The sequence below is a fragment of the Pseudorasbora parva genome, chromosome 16, assembly GCF_024679245.1.
Source record: "Pseudorasbora parva isolate DD20220531a chromosome 16, ASM2467924v1, whole genome shotgun sequence".
Taxonomy (NCBI): domain Eukaryota; kingdom Metazoa; phylum Chordata; class Actinopteri; order Cypriniformes; family Gobionidae; genus Pseudorasbora; species Pseudorasbora parva.
The window spans coordinates 22,085,322-22,109,317 of record NC_090187.1 but is presented as its reverse complement, the minus strand read 5'-3'; positions in this window follow the sequence as shown (position 1 = coordinate 22,109,317).

Below are 23,996 nucleotides of genomic sequence, written 5' to 3'. Positions count from 1 at the left end.
TCTTGAGAGGAAATGACATTGGTGTCAATGAAGGCCTGTCTGAGCCATCGGATTTCAACAAAAATATCTTCATTTGTGTTCCAAAGATGAACGGGTCTTACGGGTGTCAAAAAAGACTTTAGGGTAATTAATTATTGACAGAATTTTAATTTTTGAATGAACTAAGCCTTTAAACGCAAAGCTTCCACAGAGAGAGCTGTTGCTAGCTAGATGGATATTTAAGGGATATGTGCAGCAGTTTGTCATTAAATAAAAAATAAAAAAAACTAACAGAACAGGATCAGGAACAATGACAGACAACTGAGCAGGACTAAACACAGGGCTTAACAGAACTAATCGAAGAAACGAAAGCTGATGAGACTAATAGGAGGGAAACTGAGGACAATGTTGCCATATTGGGCTACTTTAACATTGTTGCCACAGGCTGTTTTTCATGTCCGCGGGATGAAGCGATACACCAATTATGTGATATTTACCCCCAGGAATAAAAATTTTATTAGGGAACCCTGCCAAAAAAACACATATTTTAACCTCCTGAAAACGGGACACAAGTCGGTTCTGGGGCATTTTGAGTTATTCACAGATTCTGAAAGTGTAGTCTCCAAGCTTTCCAACTATGTGTAACACATGGAAATCTGATAATATTTGGAGAAGTTGTGGCCATCTGAATTTAGGCCTTTAGAAAAGTGTAAACAAGAGAAAACAGCCTCTAAAGTTTAGTTCTCACCTGTTCTCACCTGCTGGGAGTGACAATAGGGCTCATTTACATCTCATTTAGATAAGCCATACCCCCTGTAAAGCTGCATGGTTGCTAGTAACAACAGACGCAACAGGAAAAATCGGACCGCATTCACACCAGTCAATTCAAGCAATTGAAGCATTATTCAAATTAATAGCAGATGCTAACATTACCATCTAAAAGGCCATTATAGTAATGGCGGTTTTTGGCAAGTGATACGATGCTAACGATTACAATTAAAACTGAGCTAGCTAATAACAATAGGTAGATATGGGAAGGTCTAAACATGGACTAAACATGAGATAATGTGTAGGCTACATGTTCTTAGAATGAAACTCACCAGATTTGAAACAGAAAAGTATTCTTGCAGATCTCGATGCCTCCAATGAAATAAGTCGCTCAGGCACACTTTCTCTTCGTTGGGGTTTTCTTTGTGGATGTAACCATCTCCAAAGTTTGCACTGTGCGTCTGTTTGCCTCTAAATGTCCAATAATTTGCATGTCCTGCCACTCTTTTTATGCAGCTAAAGAATCCAGCTTTATGTTGTACATAATGTCTGGAGAAAGCTTATGTCTACAGGAATGTCTCCCATGCAGAGTTCTCTTTTCTCCTTGTGTAGCATTTACAGTCAAAGTTACGGATTTTTCCCATTTCGCTGCCTTTAGCACTATTTGCACGGGATTAGTATTGGGACCTCTGTGATTTAGAAATGACTCCCCCACATCTGAGTTTTGCTTGGCGCATTCGCACGGGATAAACAAGCCTGTGATTTTACTCGAATTTACTGACTTCTCCCGGATATGATGTCAAGACTTCGTTTTATAGCTGTATGAAATCATAAACAGGCATCGATATCGTTTTGATTATTTTACAGTAGCCTAATAAATAAACATAATTTCGTTCTGTTAGCGAACAGACGCCATGAACTGAGCTCAGACCAGCGGCAAGAGTCAGATTTAATTTATCACGAGTGAGAAGCTGACACACGGCGGAAGATTCAGTTTCAAAACTAAATGTAAAAGCGCCTATTTAAACAAGCTTGTCATTGTACTGTTCTGTTCTGTTCTGTTTTTCATTAAGAACAGTGTTAATATTAAACACACCATTCAATCAGATTACTCCCAAATTGATACACATTCTAAAGTGAAAGTATAATCCGTGCGGGCGCGGCTGCGCGGGAATTCATAACGGTGCGCATTATGAATGCAGACTTTAAAGATAAAGATAGAAATGCTCACAGGAAGAAAAAAAAATTGCAAAAATGATATATGATCTGCCTAATCCTGGCCAAATCACAGAGATGTCGATTCGCACAGGACTAATATTATCACAGGACCTCGGTGTTCGGCGAAATATGGTAGGTCATTTGCGGGGGAATTTTTACTTTACAAATTACAGACATGGCTGATTCGCATGGGATTAAGATCACAGACATTCTCTGCAATTATTACAAATCACTAGAGTCCCTAGATAATACTAGTCCCATGCGAATGGGGCTTTTATCCCCATCAAGAGAGTGCTTGTTCATAAGCATCCGGCTTGTCGAAGAAGTACTTCGAAACATTTTCGGTGTAACGGCCATGGTTCAGCTCGTCTACTATCATTTTTGCGGCGTCCATCTTCATTGAATTTTGATATCAGCTAAAGCCGGCCAGAGAGCTGCATAATAAGTAGCCACGCTTCCCTCGGAGAGCGGGGGCAATAACAAAAGAAACAAAAGCCTGCTTATCCTGTATGGAAATACACACAGACAATGACACGCCCCTACTGCGTGCTAGAATCTCCGAAAACAAGCCGATTTCAACCTCAAAATGTACGCTTTTAAATACACCAATACTGCTTTCTCAAAAACGGAGAGGCTTCTTCGTGATCTCAACTAACAGATTCTGCAAAAAAACGAAAATCACAAAATTTGAAAAAAAAAAATGCTTCTTTCGCATTTTGCGCGAAAGTTGTGCTGCCGACTTGTGTCCCTGGTTTCCGTGACGGGTCACATTTTATTACCTCACCAAATGAATGCAAAACTTCTACGAAGGAAAACCATTAACAAGTGTATAGCACTGACCTTACCTGGATGTTAACAGTTTTTATTGGTTGTTATCAGGGAAAAGTAAACCCTTGAATGGTGCTATGAAAGCTATGCAACTTGCAGGATGTTTTAATGCTACAAAGTACCTCTGTGAAATGGTCAATTGAATTTCCCCCTTTAAAAGATTTAGTAAAATAATAATTCAGTCTAACTAAAAAATATTCTATTTTACCCAGTATTCGCGCATTCTAAATGTACTTTATTGATTATGTGGTTGTCTTAACAACATGCTAATGTCAAAACTATTGAAATCAATTGCAGGTCGAGTCTCTTGTGGTTGACAACAGAAGTTTTTTTTGTTTGTTTTTTTACCCACCTGATGTATTGACATTGCCATGATCGCTCTACTTGTGCACAAACACATACACCTATTCACAGATGCATTAACAGGAATAATTCTCCGGGTTTATCAGGCGAGTTGATCTGTGCCTGTCAAAAAGCGGTGGCCGGCGCTTGCTCAAAGTGGATTACTCAGGTGAGGAACTGATTGGCTGAGGGATTTAAGGATGTTTGTGCGCTTCGTTTCTGTTTATTTTCTCTGGTTTTATCTACTCAGGGTCAGAGTAATTCCTTTAGCAAGGTCTCCAAACTCCATAATCTCCTCTAGATATACAGCCAAACGCAAGGTCAAAACTCGGATACAAGACCCTGTGGATGGGGATGCATAAAATGAGAAAATCCACAGACTGACACAGTACATCGTGCTTTCATTGGTAAAATGTTACTTGATAACAGATAAGACACCTGAAGTCCACTTGTAACGTCAGTCAATGTTTCATAATCATAATGGTGTCATAATGTGCTTATACTTGACCCTTAAAGAAAAACAGCTTGTATTTCTACTATCCCTTTAAGACTTGTTGTGCACAGTTCATTTCATTCATGAACAGGTTAAGTTAATACTGAATTGGAGCTGATTTTTAAATGTAGAAATATGTTATGTGCTAATACGCTAATATGTCAATTGCTGAATAAACTGGGGGTTTTTGTGCAGTGTATGGCTTAAGGTGACCAGACGGCCAAAGTAACCTTTATGAGAGCAGAGTGCCAAAAAGAAAAAGAAACATCATTATCGCGTTCAAGGTAATAACATACTAACTAATAACGTTAAATTAGAAATACTGTTTATATGTGCTTAATAACAGGGCCTCAACAGGGTGCGGAATTGTTTTGCACAATTTTAAATGTCCCCAAAATTCAACAGTTAAAACTTTCATTTCCACACATCTCAACTATTATATATATACAGTACAGGCCAAAAGTTTGGGACACATTACTTTTTGTAATGTTTTTGAAAGAAGTTTCTTCTGCTCATCAAGCCTGCATTTATTTGATCAAAAATACAGATTTTTTAATACACACATATATATATATATATATATATATATATATATATATATATATATATATATATATATATATATATATATATATATATATATATATATATATATATATATATTGTGATATATTATTACAATTTAAAATATTTGGTTTTCAATTTATTATACTTTAAACTATCATTTTATTTCTCATTTTCAGGATCGTTACTCCAGTCTTCAGTGTCACATGTGACATCCAGTCTATCACATGATCCTTCAGAAATCAATAAAGAACTGCATTTATTCAGAATAAAAACATATTTTCAAATAATATAAATCTCCTCTACTATCAATCTTTTATCAATTTAACACATCCTTGCTGAATAAAATTATTGATTTATTTAAAAAAAGGAAAAAAAATGACTGACCCCAAATTACTGACGATAACAATATATTAGTGTATATTGTTGTTACAAAAGATTTCTATTTTTAAAACATTTGATTCTTTTTTGTTCTTCTTTTTTTTTTTTACTTTTTATTCATCAAAGTATTATAAAAAGTATCACAGGTTATGAAAAAATATTAAGCAGCAGAACTGTTTCCAACTTTGAAAATGAATCATCATATTAGAATGATTTCTGAAGGATCATGTGACACTGAAGACTGGAGGAATGATACTAAAAATTCAGCTTTGCATTACAGAAATAATATATCTTGAATAATTTAAATAATTAAATCTCAGAAATAATTGATCATTTAAAGTATAATAAATTGAAAATGAATTATTTTAAATTGCAATATATAATTTTTTTCTGTATTTTTGATCAAATAAATGCAGGCTTGATGAGCAGAAGAAACTTCTTTCAAAAACATTACAAATAGTAATGTGTCCAAACTTTTGTCCTGTACTCTATATATATATACACACACACACACACTCACATAAAGGATTATTAGGAACACCATACTAATACTGTGTTTGACCCCCTTTCGCCTTCAGAACTGCCTTAATTCTACGTGGCATTGATTCAACAAGGTGCTGAAAGCATTCTTTAGAAATGTTGGCCCATATTGATAGGATAGCATCTTGCAGTTGATGGAGATTTGTGGGATGCACATCCAGGGCACAAAGCTCCCGTTCCACCACATCCCAAAGATGCTTTATTGGCTTGAGATCATTTTAGTACAGTGAACTCATTGTCATAATCAAGAAACCAAATTGAAATTATTTGAGCTTTGTGACATGGTGCATTATCCTGCTGGAAGTAGCCATCAGAGAATGGGTACATGGTGGTCATAAAGGGATGGACATGGTCAAAAACAATGCCAAGGTAGGCCGTGGCATTTAAACAATGCCCATTTGGCACTAAGGGGCCTAAAGTGTGCCAAGAAAACATCCCCCACACCATTACACCACCACCACCACCAACCTGCACAGTGGTAACAAGGCATGATGGATCCATGTTCTCATTCTGTTTACGCCAAATTCTGACTCTACCATCTGAATGTCTGCACAGAAATCAAGACTCATTAGACCAGGCAACATTTTTCCAGTTTTCAACTGTCCAATTTTGATGAGATTGTGCAAATCTCTTTTTCCTATTTGTAGTGGAGATGAGTGGTACCCGGTGGGGTCTTCTGCTGTTGTAGCCCATCCGCCTCAAGGCTGTGCATGTTGTGGCTTCACAAATGCTTTTCTGCATACCTCGGTTGTAACGAGTGGTTATTTCAGTCAAAGTTGCTCTTCTTTTAGCTTGAATCGGTCGGCCCCATTCTTTGTAAACCCTAGAAATGGTTGTGCGTGAAAATCCCAGTAACTGAGCAGACTTTGAAATACTCAGACCGGCCTGTCTGGGACCAACAACCATGTCACACTCAAAATTCCTTAAATCACCTTTCTTTCCCATTCTGACATTCAGTTTGGAGTTCAGGAGATTGTCTGGACCAGGAACACACCCCTAAATGGATTGAAGCAACTGCCATGTGATTGGTTGATTAGATAATTGCATTAATGAGTAAATTGAACAGGTGTTCCTAATAATCCTTTAGGTGAGTGTATATTTTATATTATATTATATATATATATATATATATATATATATATATATATATATATATATATATATATATATATATATATATTACATAAAAATAAATTTAAGCATTTCCGTTACCTTTTGGAGCTTGGCAGGGTTCAGTTTGAGCAGATGTTTTAGCAGACTATCACCATCTGTCCTTGTCAGAGCTCATTTCCCAGTACATTCAGTTTCTGGCTCATATTCGCAATCTCACGCATATTCTTAAAACTTATTTTCAATGTCTTCAAAATCAATATTTTGATTGCTGACAGCTTTTTCACCAGATCCATCATCAAGTGACTGACACGAATATTTGAATCGCTGAGCCATTTCAAGTTTTGCAGATTATAATTATTGTTTTCTGTTTGAGGTAATTTTGAGTGAAAAGTCACTTCATCGTTGTGTATCAGACATTGCCACCTTGTCAAATAAAGTTGAATTGCAATTATTTTGTTCATTTATTTTTGTGCAGAAAAAATAAATAAAGGTACAATCTTACACACTTCAGGTCGTTAGCGACCCTATACATTTTTTTGTGGCTTGCAGAACAGGAAGACTCCAGGGAGGCACCAGCAGCTCAGGAGACTAGTGTGGTCTTAGGAATGGCATCTGTGGCTCTATCAGGGTAAGAGGCAGGCTAAGGTACAGCCTCAGTTTCAGCCTAAGTACAAAATTATTGGATGGAGCTACAACTGTGTGTGCAGTCCACATACATGAAACAGCTGTAGCCATGATGGTCAGTTATGCACTCACTGGGATGAGTTTTGGTGCAGATTCAGGGACGGGCTCATGGGCTGGAATGGACTCTGGACTGCAGAATGGACTGTAGTCAGGGGTTGGAGTCTGTGTGTGCAGCCCACACACACAAAAAAGGATTTGGCCGTAATGCCCAGGGCTGCACTCTCTGAAGACTCAGGGGCTGGAGCCAACAATGTAGCAAACTCAGGAGTCGGAGCTTACACTGTAGAGGATTCAGTTGCTGGAGCCATCAATGGATTCTGGACAGGGTCTGGAGCCATCTCTGGACTCTGGACAGGGGCTGATGACTCAGGCGTGATGTCCATCTTAACTCAAGACCCAGGCTTGGCAGCTATCTTGGCTGAAGACCCAGGCATGGCAGCCATCTTGTCTAAAGATCCAGGAGTGGTGGCCCTCTTGGCTGAAGACTCTGGAGTTGTGGACATGGCGGTACAAGACTCTGGAACGGAGGCCATGACGGATGAGAAATTCTCTCACAGTAACTAATTCACTATGCAGACAGTGATAAATAAATAGTGACGATAAAACTCAGGCTTCAGCTATGGAATGGCTTTAGATGACTTTGTACCAGCAAATCATAATACAGTATAAGAGTGATTGCTGAAGGATCATGTTATATTTCTGATTATCATGACTGAATCTGAGCAAGTATTTGCCTGTCTGAATTTTGTCGATAGACGGAGGCGTAAACTCAGTGTAATGATTTACTTAGCTCACATTTACTGTTTAGTGGAGGCAATCCAGAATTACTGTTGGTGAAACTATAATCAGACGATGATTATAGTTTGATAATATAATCCCCTAAATATACTCTTCATGATAATCAAAGTGCCAGCTTAAAAATAAGATATGAGGACCTGCCATCTCTGTTACAATCACAGTAACATGTGAGTACATTGTTCACAGCAGACATCTATTGATCCAACACCATAGCTTTTCAGGAACTAGGGATTACGAGTCGTGTTTGGCCTGCAACTAGCGATTGATTTTCATTCCCCTTCCCTTAACACCTCAAGAAAGAAAATATCATATGTTCTTTTTTTTATCTGTTGCAGTGTCACAGTGGTCACTGCTGAATTTCATCTGTCACAGAGTAGCCAATTTTGCTTTCATAGTCCAAATGTCCATTGAAGCATGAGTATCCTTTCACACTTCTCGTCAAAGGTGTTGTTCTTTGAAAGCATAGTGTACCTGTGACCGCATGTAATGCAGTGAGTAAACAGCCAGCCGCACATTTTACTAAATTATACAATATTTTTTGTCAGAACTAATGCAATCAGAAGTAATTTATTTGAATAATTTTCAATTTAAAAAAAAAAAAATTGTACTGTGCTAATTAATTGAGATTTCTTACAGCTCTTACAGGTTGTTGGCCTTGTCTGTTTCGTTGCTTCTATTACTCTCCCCTTTTTTTGTAAGTCGCTTTGGATAAAAGCGTCTGCTAAATGATTAAATGTAAATGTAAATGTAATATCTTGATGCATCGAAAATACACTTGGTCCAAAAATAACAAAAACTACGACTTTATTCAGCGTTGTCTTCCACATTTGTTTTCAAACTTCAAATAAAGATTCAAATGGTCATGAATCAGCGTTTTGATTCATGATTCAGATCACGAATGTCACGTGATTTCAGGAGTTTGACAGTTTGACACGCGATCCAAATCATGAATCAATACGCTAATTCATAACCTTTTGAATCCTTATTTGAGGTTAAATGCGGAAGAGAAGACAATGCTGAATAAAGTCGTTTATTTTTGGACCAAGTGTATTTTCGATGGTTCAAGAGATTGAAACGCATTTGATGGACAGCTGCATTTTTTATCGATTTAAAAAATGAATATACGCAAATCCCCCACAAACTTTATGGGCACCGCCATCTTGCCTGCCGCCGTTACTGCGTGTCTGCGAAGTGCGTGACGGTGTGACACTTGCCGGTGTCCTCTAATGACATTTCAATGAAAGCAGATCCTGCACATTAAATAAAATGTCTGGTGAAAGGGAACATTGGGTAGATGATGTCAGGCAGTGGCCAAAACTTACAGATAAAGGTAATTTATTGACAACAGGATGTATTAATGTAAAAATGCGTCTGCCAAATGTAATGTAATTAAGACAGCAATAAAACTGAACACTGACATTGTGAGCTGTGTTGCTAATATTAGGGTGATTTCCGTGATCACCGAATTGTTTCACACACACACGTTTTAAGAACATGAAATAACAAACAGTTATGCTGCACTTAGAGCAGCGTGTGGCAGTAACGTAATGCACAACGCGCTGTAAATGATAAAGGATCAAATGAACGTAAAGAAAACCACTTAAAGACAGAAAATAATTAAAACATACTAGGGGTGTAAGAAAATATCGATACACGTGAATATCGGGATATTATGTTTGGCGATACTGTATCGATTCTCAAAAACGCTGTATCGATATTTATATATTTATTTATTCACAGACTGTATAACCCCCAACCGCTAGATGGCAGTGTTATCTCAGAACGTATATCTGACGCGGAGCCGGAGAAGCGCAAGGTAAAAGTGCGTGCATCACTAACGTTAGTGTTTACATTAGCAAACCCAGCTCTCAAGACGATAGCATTATTCCGCTCCTGGAGTATACAGAGCTGAAGTGTGGACTCATGTTGGCTTCAGCTAAAAAGAAGCCACTAAGGAAATCGACAAGAATCATTTTGTTTGCAAAATAGGCCAAGTTATAATCTAATACTCGGGAAACACATTGAAACAGAGAGCATTCGTAAGTCAAGCCGACAGAGGCTATGTGATGCTTTGGACAATGTTCTTCTGGTAAACCTTGGGTCCTGCCATCCATGTGGAAGTTGCAGAGCATGTACACCCTATCATGGAAACGGTATTCCCTGTTGGCTGTGGCCTCTTTTAGCAGGATAATGTACCCCGCCACAAAGCAAAAATGGTTCAGGAATGGTTTGAGGAGCACAAGAACGAGTTTGAGGTGTTGAAGCAAGATGGCACCAATGTGTGTGGCCTGCCGTCTGCTGCCTGTTGTGTCTGCCAGTTTGTTTCAAATAATGTGTTTTATGTTAGTTATTTCACAACGTTTCATCATTTTTAACATATGATCGTCAAACACTGCTTAACATTAAACAATTTACTGAAAAGCTACTCCATGTTGTCCAGTGTGGTGCACAGCTGGCCTCTCCTTTGGTGACTATACCTGACTGTCTGCGCCGCCTGCCTTGTCCCTTGCCAGGTAGGAAGTGCCACAAAAGACGGGGAAGGCGCAGAGGTTTTGCAGTCAAGTTGCGGCCACTTCTTTGTGAGGCATTTGCTGGACAGAGGTGTCAAAAGTACTCGCATACATTACTCAAGTGGAAGTATAGATACTAGGGTTTAAAAATACTTCTGTAGAAGTTGAAGTATCAACTCAAGCTTTTTACTTAAGTAAAAGTGTAAAAGTACTGGTTTTCAAAACTACTTAAAGTATAAAAGTAAAAGTAATGTAAGGAAAAAAATGCTATTAAAGACAAAAGCTTAGGCCACACCACAGGGGCCTATAGTGCTCTACCCCACCTCCTCAAAAAACTTTTTTCTAAAGGCCATAATGACAATAATGTTATATTAAAATGTTAATGTTGAAAAAATTTGGGATGCACTGGCTACCTGTTTCAGCCGCATATATACCCATTGAAAATTGATGCATTTTAGTACAATGGACATATACCATATGTGTACCGCTGAGCATTAACATGTTTCCTGAAGCGGAAGATATGATGACTAGTTGCCTATAAGTAATGAATAACCTTTATTGGAATGTAAATGTAGGCTATATGTGTGATCAGTGTTGCCAGATTGAGTCGACGCTTTAGAGCACTACGGGCCCTGACTTTTACACCCCTAACCTCATACCCACTGTCGGCCGCTGACTGCTTGGTTGTCACTTTAAAAAAAATTAACAAACAAACAAATTATCCAAAAAAAATTCTAAATTAACTTTAATAAAGAAACTAAACGAAATATAACTACTTGGACATTACAAACAAAGCTGAACTATTTTAATGACTGCAGGAGTGTGTCATAAGAAGGATTGTGCAGGGCCTGTGCAGGGCTCAAGTCACCAAAACTGCCAAAAAATGTGATGATATTTTATTGAAGAAGCCACTTTAAGTGCAAACAGTGCCCAATATAAGAGATCGGAAAAAGCACATAATTAACAGGTATTTCACACGTTAAAACACACCACACCCAAAATGCGTAATTCATTGATACTGTACAATAATCCACATTATCATGGTCATGGTCATTCTATAGATCTGGTGCTCTCACATGGCCTGACAGTATGTGATTTTGCAATAGATGAACATGTTATCTAAGATCACAAGCCTATAATTTTCAGAGTCCCCTCCTGTTTAAATGGTACAAGACCCACTAAGGCTGTTCGCTGGTCTCGTATGATTAACTAAGGGTATTGAATTTTCTGCTGCTTTTAAGGAGGTGTCTCAATCATCTTTATTTTGTGAGGATTATTTTAATCAGTTTAATACTATTTCCACCAATATTATAAACTCTTTGGCTCCTTTAAAAGCCAAAAAATATAAACCAAAGGCTGAGCCCTAGCTCAATGATGATACTCGCACACTTCGTCAGGTCTGCAGGAGGGCCGAAAGAAGGTGGAAAAAGGATAAGCTGCAAGTCTCATATGAAATATTGAGGGACAGTCTGAAACAATATCAGAAATGGGGTGAAAAGAGCAAAGGACAAATATTTATCAGATCTTATTAAAAAGAACTGTCAAAATCCAAGAGCACTTTTTGCCACTATACACTGTCAGAAAAAAAGGTACATTTCTGTCACTGGGGCAGTACTCTAAGGTACAAAACAGAAAAGGTACTAATATGTGCCTTTAAAGTACTACTCTGTACCTTTAAGGTACTAATACGCACTCTTAAAGTACTGATATGTACCTTTAATGTACTAATACGCACTCTTAAAGTACTGATATGTACCTTTAATGTACTAATACGCACTCTTAAAGTACTGATATGTACCTTTAAGGTACTAATACGCACTCTTAAAGTACTGATATGTACCTTTAAGGTACTAATACGCACTCTTAAAGTACTGATATGTACCTTTAAGGTACTAATATGCACTCTTAAAGTACTGATATGTACCTTTAAGGTACTCGTTTGTACCATTTAGGGGTTAGTAAGGTACAAAGATGTACCTTTTCACTTTTGTACCTTAGGGTACCGCCCCAGTGACAGCACTGTACCTTTTTTTCTGAGAGTGTAAATGCTGCTGTTAAGCCCTCTGCCGAACTTTTCCCCTGCGAGTATCAGAATATGTGTGACAATTTCTTAATTTGTTTATGGACAAGATAAGGGGTATTAGGTCAAATATCCCACTCTCCTCCTTCTTAATTTTCTTCTTATGATTTTTCTATACCTTTGCATTACACCAAGACCCTGAATTAATTTGAACCTGTAACGCTGCCTGCCTTACAAGATATTGTAGAACAGCTCAAACCTTCTGGATCCCCCCATGTTGTTCTTACCCCATGGTTTTTTTAAAACAAATTTTTGAGGTGATTGGACCTACTGTTCTAAAGATTATGAATGGCTGCCTTGAAACGGCTATGGTACCATATGACATAAAGCATGCCATTGTTCTCTCCACTACTCAAAAAACGAATTTAGATCCGACAGTTTTGTCAAATTTTGGGCCAGTCTCAAATCTAACTTTTATGTCTAAGATCTTAGAGAAATTAGTGTTTCGCCAACTACAGAGCTTTCTAAATAAAATAAAAAACAAACAGATTTTTGAGGTGTTCCACTCAAGTTTTAGGAAATACCATTCCACAGAAACAGCTCTGGTAAAAGTTATAAGTGATGTTTTACTGATTCTGGACTCTGGCAAGTCCACTGTGTTAGTGCTGTTGGATTTGAGTGCTGCGTTTGACACGATTGACCACAATTGACATTTTTGGTTATTTGTCTTCATATGTGAAACCTCAAGTTAAAAAATTGGCCGTGTTTTTTGATACTGCTCTTAAATTTGACAAACAGGTTAATATCATTGTCAAAACCAGTTTTCTTAATCTCTGAATACTTTCTAAAGTAAAATAATTTCTTTCTTTTAATGATTTTGAACAGGTTATTCATGCTTTTATTTCTACAAGTCTGGACTACTGTAATTCCCTTTATATGGGTATTAACCTATTTAATTCCACCAGTCACAATAGTGACCGTAAAAAAATGTTTCATTTCTAAGGCTATAAAAATGTTACTGAATGATCTATCAATGCATTTCCAGCAGATATTGAAATAATAAAGGGTCTCAATGAAATATGTGCAGTGTTGCATGTTTACTGTAAATTGTCACATGACCAGAGCTGTTTACTTCCTGTTTGCTTCAAGAGAAGAGAATGGCAGCAAGAAAGCTCCCAAAGAAAAGGATAGTAAAGTATGTTAACATAAGGATGGAACATAGATTTTTGGTACATATGTTTAAGGTGTCTAGTATTGATATGCATTTGCAATTACTCGACTTTGTTTAATGTGGCCATAGAACTCACAAACATGTCAACGGCAACAATAGTGACCCGTGGGATAAACCATTGTATCTACATGCTAATACACATAGGCTAACTGTTCTATTATAGTCGATAGTCCAGACAGAAGACCCAAGGGCCTCTAAGCACCCGACAAGGGTCCATCCTGAAGCGCCAAGGGCCTCTAAACGCCCGATGGTCCAGACAGAAGACCCAAGGGCCTCTAAGCACCTGATGGTCCAGCCAGAAGACCCAAGGGCCTCTAAACGCCCGAGGGTCCAGACAGAAGCCCCAAGGGCCTCTAAGCACCTGATGGTCCAGCCAGAAGACCCAAGGGCCTCTAAACGCCCGAGGGTCCAGACAGAAGCCCCAAGGGCCTCTAAGCACCCGACGAGGGTCCATCCAGAAGCCCCAAGGGCCTCTAAACGCCGATGGTCCAGCCAGAAAACCCAAGGGCCTCTAAGCACCCGATGGTCCAGCCAGAAGACCCAAGGCCTCTAAACGCCCGAGGGTCCAGACAGAAGCCCCAAGGGCCTCTAAGCACCCAACGAGGGTCCATCCAGAAGACCCAGGGGCCTCTAAGCACCCGAAGGTCCATCCAGAAGACCCAAGGGCCTCTAAGCACCCGAGGGTCCATCTAGAAGCCCCAGGGGCCTCTAAGCACCCGAGGGTCCATCCAGAAGACCCTAGGGCCTCTAAGCACCCAAGGGTCCATCCAGAAGACCCTAGGGCCTCTAAGCACCCGAGGGTCCAGCCAGAAGACCCAAGGGCATCTAAACGCCAAAGGGTTCAGCCAAGTCAGCCAGAAGAACCAAGGGCAAAACTGCAATTGGTCAAAAATAAAGATGGTGTATTTAAGCGATCCAATGGTATAAGGCTTATATGTAAAATATTCATACTACAGTGAGAGAGCATTTAGAGGCAATGCGGGAATTTTTAAAAGTGATAATAACTACCCTTTGATATAAGGATTTTATACACTCTCACACACTCACATACTCACATACTCACATATATTACTGAAAATCCTTGCATTGGCACCTCATTCATTATAGAATTGATTTTAAAGTTTTAATGCTGATTTTTTAATTTATTGAATGGATCTGCTCTGGTATGTATTTGTCAGATTTACTATTCATTCAAAATTCTGAAAGGTCTCTTAGATCAACTAACCACGTTTCCCGATCTAGACTGAAACTGAAAGGGGACCGTGCCTTTGCCACTGATGCATCAAAACTTTGGAACAGCTTGCCTGTCTCTATTACAACTGCCTCTACATTGCACAACTCAACTACATTGAGTTTTAAGCAAAACTCGAAACCTATTTTTTTTTTCTTTTTTAATTGTAGCCGATTTGTGCTGTTTCCAGTCTGTTTTGTGTCCTAATTTATGTTTTACATGGTGCTAATTTTTGCTGATATTTTTTATAATATACAGCTTGGTCAACAATTGTTGTTTTTAATGGTGCTATTTCAATAAAGCTGATTTGAGTTGAGTTGACTTGGCCTCCAAATTCCCCAGATCTCAATCCAGTCGAGCATCTGTGGGATGTGCTAAACAAAAGTCTGATGTAATGTCAATGTACAGAACTTTTCACTATGGCAAATTGCCCAGCAACATTGCTCAAAAAGTTGCCCAATGAATCATCAGCTTTAGACTTTTAGAGTGTGATCTGAATGCAGAGGTATGTATTCAACTGTATTCCTGCAAGCAGTAAGTAGTGATTTATCCACTTATTGACTAGCCGTTTAAACAATTTCTGCTTAAATTGAAAGTTTCTTATAGAGACCGCATTGTCTAGATGACACAAGATGCTAGTACAGTAACAATAGGAAACTCCAAGTACCATACCAAACTAAATAGTGTGTCTAATGACAAAGGTTAATATTATTTACTAAATATATTACAAAATACAAATGTACTTACGTTGCTTACAGATCGTTCACTCGATCCTTCTAGCAAACATCACCTTTTCCACCATATAAGTTAAAACTACAGTCATTTGACAAGGCTATTCATTTTGTAAATATAAATTTATATTTTTGAGAACTGAAGTAGGCCTATGATTTATGAATTATGAAGCCACGTTTAATCGTCCAATCACAACTGACTTCAGGAAAAACGGAATAAGCCAATGACATTTGAGGTTACAATGACTTAAGTAAAGTCCCGCCCCATGACTGCCAAAAATAAAAAGTTTTCGCGCGAGCAAAATAGAAGGTCGAGCGCGAGTATGGGCAATGATGATGTGAGTGCAGCGAGTCGTGTCCGAGCACGCGAGGGCTTGTTTTGCACGCAGAGGAGATGTCATGCGTGCGCGTGGGTTCAAAATGAGCTTGCGGGCTCCCGTTTCCTCGCCTGTAGATTTGTTATTCTCTCGCGGGAAGTGATTTACTGTGCACGCGAACATCAGTTGTGCGCTCGGTTATTAATGACATTATAATGCCGTCACACGTAAGCTGCATTTAAGAAATCTCCATGTGAGATGTTCTGCTTAAAGTGTCATTGAGTCGGTCTGTGTTCTGTCAGGACTCATGAGCCGCTTCGCTGAACAACTGAACTGCTGTGAGCTCTGAAAAAAGTCAATCAGAGCAAGATTAATATTCAAAACTCTTCCAAAAAAGGCAAAAACAGAGCATTACATCCTAGGGACAATTTATAGGGTTGTAAATGGACCTGTAAAACTGTATCTGGACATTTGTTGCCCTTAAATAAGCCAAATACCCTCTATGATATCAGAGAACAATTTAACATATTGTTTCAAATCATTCTTAGGCACCTTTAACTTTAACTTTTGTAGAGCAGAACAAATTGGCCAAAGTTTCCTTTTAATAGGTAATATTTTATTACTGCAAATTGCCAGTAGTCTTTAAATCCTGAAAGAATCGCCATAATCATGAAAAAATATCAAGTTTCAAAAAGGTGATTTAAGAAGCATACAAAATAAATTATTGATGTTTACTCATGCGACGGTAGCCAATAGCAGAGACATTTGAAGCAGTTTTACTCACCGGCTGCTTCCAAAGCAGGACCGAACCTTTATCGCTGGGACCGCTCCGTCAAAAACACACTTCTTTGGTATGATTTGGTGAAGTCCTGTGACAGCAGTGGCGTGGAAATCCACTTTAAGACACGACTGAAGCTTCCCGTCATTTCTGCGTTCAAAGCGGTTCAAATGCAGCGCTGCCTTCCCAGAATGTTGTGCTGAAGCGTTGACGTCGCTCGACGTCACCCATAGGAATAAAGTGGAGCGCGGCACGCGACATAAGTGTTCACGGAGGACTGGATCTGCACCTGAGAGACTGTTTACGGCGTGCATTTCCTCTCTCTCACTCTAGTCACGCGCGCGCGCACCCTACCGGGAGAAGAGCCCGTACGGCCCAAGGACCTTCCGTTCTATTAATGTCAAGTCGACCCATACTCAAAAAAAACTCTCCGAAACTTGTGAGAAACCGGAAGGAGTATTTTTGACACAGAAATAGATAGAGACATTTGACTCTATCAAATGTCCAACATTAGTTTTTGAAACTTTGTCTATGGTTAGGATGGGAATCCAAGTCTTTAACAGTGTAAAAAGCTCAGTATGCATGAAACAGCATTTCACCCCCCCCCCCCCCCCAAAGTTCAATTTACTAACAAACATACCTCCTTTTACTTTCTTTCTCCCCCTATTTTTTTAAAAAGACTATTTAGTAGAATGTTATTATTAAATGTTGTTACAGAAATGAAAGGCAATGAAATCTGTGACAACCACTCAATCATATGATATACAACCTGCAAGGGTACAAACATGACATTTTGAAACAGATAAATCACTATTACACATATTATGGTCTTTGCAGTGACATGACCCAGCAGCAGCAGCTCATTTCATTATTTATTAATTAGATAAATGTAATGTGCAGTGTAGCCGGAAACAATTGTATTATTTCTTAATCATTTGATCTGTGTGTTAGGCAAAGTTACAAACAACTACATTATTATCATGAGAGAGAGATAGATTATGAATTCCACAGAGGGTTTATGAGGTTACTTTCAAGAAAACAGGAGCTGTGTGCAAATTATGTCCCCTCAAAACTACAGAAGACCCAGTTAATGGAGTCAGATATTATATAACTCTTGCACACAGCAGGTCATATCAGCAATCAAATCTTCCTTGATGTTTTCAGATAAAAAAGCTTGGTTGACTATGGCAACTTGCAGGAACTTTCAAAGCTTAAAACTTCCTCCCCAGTCTAGAAAGACCATTTACAGTAAGTTGGCCTGTCCAATTTCAGGAAGTCTGTTTTATTCTAAAGCCCTATTCGGACGGGATTAGATTAACATGGGGACATGGGGGTAAAGTCATTTTACCTCAGGACGTCTAATATTAATGGCCAATTCGCACGGGATAAGAAATCTCAGTAAAACTAGCAGAAGTGGGAGGAGTAACTCATGTTGACGTATGACGTTACCCTTATAACGTGAGCAAACACACAACCTGAGGTAATAGACACTTTCCTAGAGCTAAAATGTGTTGTGCCTCTAAAAAAGTGCTTTTGATCTTCTTTTTGCTTTAAATGATATGCGGAAAATACCGGACATTTTCCACAGATTTGTCCCACCACCTACAACGCAACCGAATGCTTCAAGTGCCTCCAAGTTCGCAAAATGCGCTTTTTTAACTTTTAAACAAGAAATGACAGAATTTTACCATACATTTTTACAGATCCATCCATACATTTTCTATTCGAATGGGATTAGTATTACCCGAGGTCATTTTTCCAGACCTTTTCACAGAAGGTAAAAGTCTCGGTAATCTTTACTGACATTGTCCGTAATGATTAGCGAGATGGCACATTCGGACGGGACTAAAATCACTTTACCCCACGTCCCCATGTTAAACTTAACCAGTCCGAATAGGGCTTAAGCCTCACAGGGAGGGTGACATTTTCAAATAAAAAAAATATATTTTTTTTAATTTTTTTTACTTACAGTTTGTCATGTTAACAAACATCAGAAAAAGACTGTAAATTTAACTGAATAAATTTAACTTAAAAAATAACATAGAATATTAAAACATGGACCTGTCACAGAAACGCCAGGCTCAAACGCCAGGCTGCAGCCCATCAGCACTGTCATTAGCACGAGCACATATACACCTCAGTCACATTCTGCGTTCCAGTTCATTTTTATCATGCCCTTCACTCGCAAACTTCCCTCCGTCTTGTTCACTCGGATGTGCGTCATTGCCTACGTTGCATGAGTGCCCACTACTGGCGGAAACTTTGCAATGGACTGAACTGGAACCTAAGCCCTTGATCACTTGGAATCCACTATGGAGTTGATTTATTATTTATTTTTTTCCTTTACGAAATTGTTAAATGCAGCATTCTATATGTATATGGATGTGTTTGGGTTGTTTTAAATGTTTTTAAAAATATCATAGAGTTGTTTGTGGTGGGGTAAATTAAACGCGATATGTGGAGACGTCACAATCGCTTTGCATTGTGGTATAGGAAGCTGCCTGAAGTGTACATATGAAGTAGACTCACTCACTCGATCAAAATCGAGGGAGCAAGGGTCTGTCCATATAAACTTCCCTTGTCCACTTCACGAAGTGGAACGCACTTCAAAATGGCGGCGGGGATTCCCCCAAGAGGAAGTGCTTAGGGAAGTTTGCAAGTGTGTGTCTTAAAGTGGAGTGGAACGCAGCAACAGTCACTCAATGGGTAGGTCTCAATCAGCTCCCTAGTTCAGTTGTCAGGGCACTGAGCCCATTGACTTATGTTCTGATCAGTGCCCTGACTAGTGAACTAGTGAGCTGATTGAGACGCAGGGATTGTCCGCTCTCGTTTGTGCAAGGTACATGTTCACCAAAGCTAAAACAACGGACTCCAGCAAACTACTGACCTGTCTCCAGTGTCTCCCCTGTGCCTCCTTCGTTCTCCAGCGCCTTGTGTCTCTGTGTTCCTCGCTCTCCAGCATCTAGTGGATCTGTTCCTCGTTCTCCAGCAGCTCTCTCCATCGAAGTCTCCCGAGTATCTCTGCATCTCCAACCTGTTACCACCATCCAAGACCTCACCTCAGCTCACTTGCACTGCCTTATCATGTGCTCACATTACTGGTTTCGCTCAATAAAACATATACTCACCATCTTTGTCTCTGCAGTTCTGTACCCTAACAGGACCATGTTATTCTTCTTTCCAAACTTATTTTCAAACTTATTTAAAAACATGAAGCAAAGTTGCCTAACAGAAACTACAATTTTAAGACTCAATATTATCATGACATGCTGTACGTATAAAAATATGACAATTACATGGACCAAAACTATAAAATAGTAATAATTTTAAACTTAGAAATAAGCAAATTCAATTGCAAATGGTTGGCTTTAAAACCAAAAATGTATTTACAATGCAGCATTTCAATTTAACCAAACTACATGAGATAGATAGATAGATAAATAGATAGACAGACAGACAGACAGACAGACAGATTATTGGAGCAACTGAAGCAAAATAATTGAAAATGTGGGGAAAATCGCTTTTGAAATAAATGTTTTTCTCCAAAACACAGACATAATTATTGCCACCCTTTTATTCAATACTTTTTCAAGCTCCTTTAGCCAAAATAACAGCTCTTATAATATCTGATGAGTTTGGAGAACGTCTCGGGTTATGACTATAACCCTTGTTCCCTGAGAGGGAACGAGACACTGCATCGTCAAGTGACGACACTCTGGGAACGCCCCCAGCGTTACGCTACTGAAGTATGAATGAAATCTATCCAACTGTGATTGGTGCTGCGTCATGACGTAGTAGATGATGGCATAACCGGAAGATACAAAGCGACGCTGACACACACACACACAAGAGCTTATTTGCGATGAAGCAAGCGCTCTGCCTGTGTTAGGGGTGGCGACGAGACGCAGTGTCTCGTTCCCTCTCAGGGAACAAGGGTTATAGTCATAACCCGAGACGTTCCCTTTATAGAAGGAACTCGCACAGCGTTGTCGAGTGACGACACTCTGGGAACGAACTACCCACTATGCCACACTGTGATCACGTTCGTCCCAGTGTGAAGCTGGGGAACCAGGCACACTTTCAGGGAGTGCAGAATTATTAGGCAAATGAGTATTTTGACCACATCATCCTCGTTATGAATGTTGTCTTACTCCAAAGCTGTATAGGCTGGAAACCTACTACCAATTAAGCATATTAGGTGATGTGCATCTCTGTAATGAGAAGGGGTGTGGTCTAATGACATCAACACCCTTAATAGGTGTGCATAATTATAAGGCAACTTCCTTTCCTTTGGCAAAATGGGTCAAAAGAAGGACATGAAAGGCTCAGAAAAGTCAAAAATAGTGAGATATATTGCAGAGGGATGCAGCAGTCTTAAAATAGCCAAGCTTCTGAAGCGTGTTCATCAAACAATCAAGCGTTTCATTCAAAATAGTCAACAGGGTCGCAAGAAGCGTGTAGAAAAACCAAGGCGCAAAATAACTGCCCGTGAACTGAGAAAAGTCAAGCATGCAGCTGCCAAGATGCCAATTGCCACCAGTTTGGCCATATTTCAGAGCTGCAACATCACTGGAGTGCCCAAAAGCACAAGGTGTACAATACTCAGAGACATGGCGAAGGTAAAAAAGGCAGAAAGTCGGTCACCACTGAACAAGACACACAAGCTGAAACGTCAAGACTGGGCCAAGAAATATCTCAAGACTGATTTTTCTAAGGTTTTATGGACTGATGAAATGAGAGTGAGTCTTGATGGGCCCGTGGCTGGATTGGAAAAGGGCAGAGAGCTCCAGTCCGACTCAGACGCCAGCAAGGTGGAGGTGGAGGTGGAGTACTGGTTTGGGCTGGTATGATCAAAGATGAGCTTGTGGGGCCTTTTCGGGTTGAGGAGGGAGTCAAGCTCAACTCCCAGTCCTACTGCCAGTTTCTGGAAGCAGCGGTACAGGAAGAAGTCTGCATCCTTCAAGAAAAACATGATTTTCATGCAGGACAATGCTCCATCACACGCGTCCAAGTACTCCACAGCGTGGCTGGCAAGAAAGGGTATAAAAGAAGAAAATCTAATGATATGGCCTCCTTGTTCACCTGATCTGAACCCCATTGAGAACCTGTGGTCCATCATCAAATGTGCGATTTACAAGGAGGGAAAACAGTACACCTCTCTGAACAGTGTCTGGGAGGCTGTGGTTGCTGCTGCAATGCATACAGACGTAGCCTCGGCCATGTCGGTGTCATGGCATCCAGGCCCAACGGGGCCGGATGCCTAAAGGAAAACCACAGTGGGCAGTGGGACGTCTCTTGAGATACAACTAGATCCACTTCCAATGGGCTGAACCTCTTGCACATGGCCTCCACACCCTCTGGATGGAGACGCCACTCCACGGGCCTCAGCCCCTGCCTTGACAGGATGTCTGCTCCCTGGTTTTCGTCCCCGGGGATGTACATCGCCCTGAGGGATAGACAATTTCCCCTGGGACCACAGGAGGACCTGATGCGCCAGTCTGCACAGAGGGCGCGACTTCAGACCCCTCTGATGATTTAGATACGATACGACGGCCATATTGTCAGATCGTATCAGGACATGGTGGCCGCGGAGGTCCGAGTGAAAGCTCCTCGGAGCTTTGTAGACCACAAGCATTTCCAGGCAGTTGATGTGCCAGGAGGAATGCTGGGTCCCCCACGGACCTCTCACAAAGCGGCCTTCCATGACCGCGCCCCAGCCAGTGAGGGATGCATCTGTTGAAACGGTTTTCCGGCAACACTATGCTCCCAACACTAGCCTTAGGGACAGAAACCAAGGTTTCTTCCATATGACGAGGGAACGAAGGCATCTGCGCGTTACCCTGATCATTCGGAAGGGATTCCCCTTTGGGGAAAACCCCTTGGTCTTCAGCCACCACTGTAGGGGTCTCATGTGAAGCAGGCCGAACGGATCACGTTAGACGCTGCTGCCATGAGACCCAGCAGTTTCTGAACTGCTTGACAGTGAGGCTGTGCCTAGCTCTACTCTGGAGACCTCCGCCAGTATGGACTCGATACGTGCGGGGGACAGCTGACCCAGCAACGTTGTCGAGTCCCATACGACTCCCAGGAACGTAGTCCGCTGTGAGGGCATCAACACACTTTCTTTGTGTTGAGTCTTAGCCCCAAGCACCTCATAGAGCTGCATCCATGCACTCCGTGAAGGTGCGGTGCAAAAGAGCCTGGCTGAAGGGAAGAACCCGATATTGGTACGTTTCGCCCCCGAAAGCGAACCTCAGGAACCTCCTGTGGGCAGTAAGGATGGAGCTATGGAATATGCGTCCTTAGATACCTTGTGACAAACCAGTCCTCGAACTGGATCTGACTCACGATGGGATAGTCCATCTTGAACCTGAATCTCCTCAGAGAGCGGTTCAACTACCTCAGATCTAATAATAGACGCACCCCTCCATCCTCTTTGGGAACCATGAGTTGTGACCGTAAAAGCCGGACTCCCTGTCTGGCGGAGGGATACACTATATGGCCTCCTTTACCATCAGGGAGCACACTTCCTGTTCCCTAACTTGCCACTGGGCTGGGCACACCACCATTCAGACCACACTGATAAACTTCGGTGGTGGAATGCTTAACTGCAGTCTGTACCCTTTGCCCACGGTACACAGGGCCCAAGCAGATATATTTGGGAAGCATAACCCTGCACCGAGATATTCTACTAGGAGAACCAGCCTCTCAAGGCTGGTCTCTGGTAGCCACCGAGCCTCCTGCCCGACCCCCTGAAGCAGCCACCCGTTAGAGCTTAGTCGGGGAGGATTTTCGGTGTGCGAACGCATTCGCTGCCCAGCTGCAAGTCTTCCTAGAGGCGGCTGGAGCAGCATGCGTTCGCTGGAAGTCAATGTGGCCCGAGGGTCGTAGACGGCGGATAGCAACATCGAATTCCAGAAAACTCCACAGAGGAGGCAACCTTGATCACCCCCTGGGAGAGGGGGCTGATCAGCAGGCCACTGGGCTGGGCACACCACCGTTCAGACCACACCAATGACTTCGGTATTGGTACACTGAACTGCAGTCTGTACCCTTTGCCCACGGTACACAGGGCCAAAGTAGATATATTCGGGAGGCACAACCATACACCGAGATTCTCTACTATGGGAACCAGCCTCTGATGCTGGTCTCTGGTACCCACCGAGCCTCCTGCCGACCCCCTGAAGCGGCCACCCGGCAGAGCTTAGTCGGGGAGGATTTTCGGTGTGCTAACACATTCGCTGTCCAGCTGCAGGTCTTTCTATAGGCGGCTTGAGCAGCATGCGTGCAGCGTTTGCTGGAAATCAATGTGGCCCGAGCGTCGCAGATGGCGGATCGCAGCATTGACTTCTAAAAAACTCCACGGAAGAGGCGACCTCGATCGCTCTCTGGGAGAGGGGCTTTATCTGACTCGACAGGGCCGTAACAGCTTAGGGCGGCCACTGTGAATCCTTAGATGAATAACCCAAG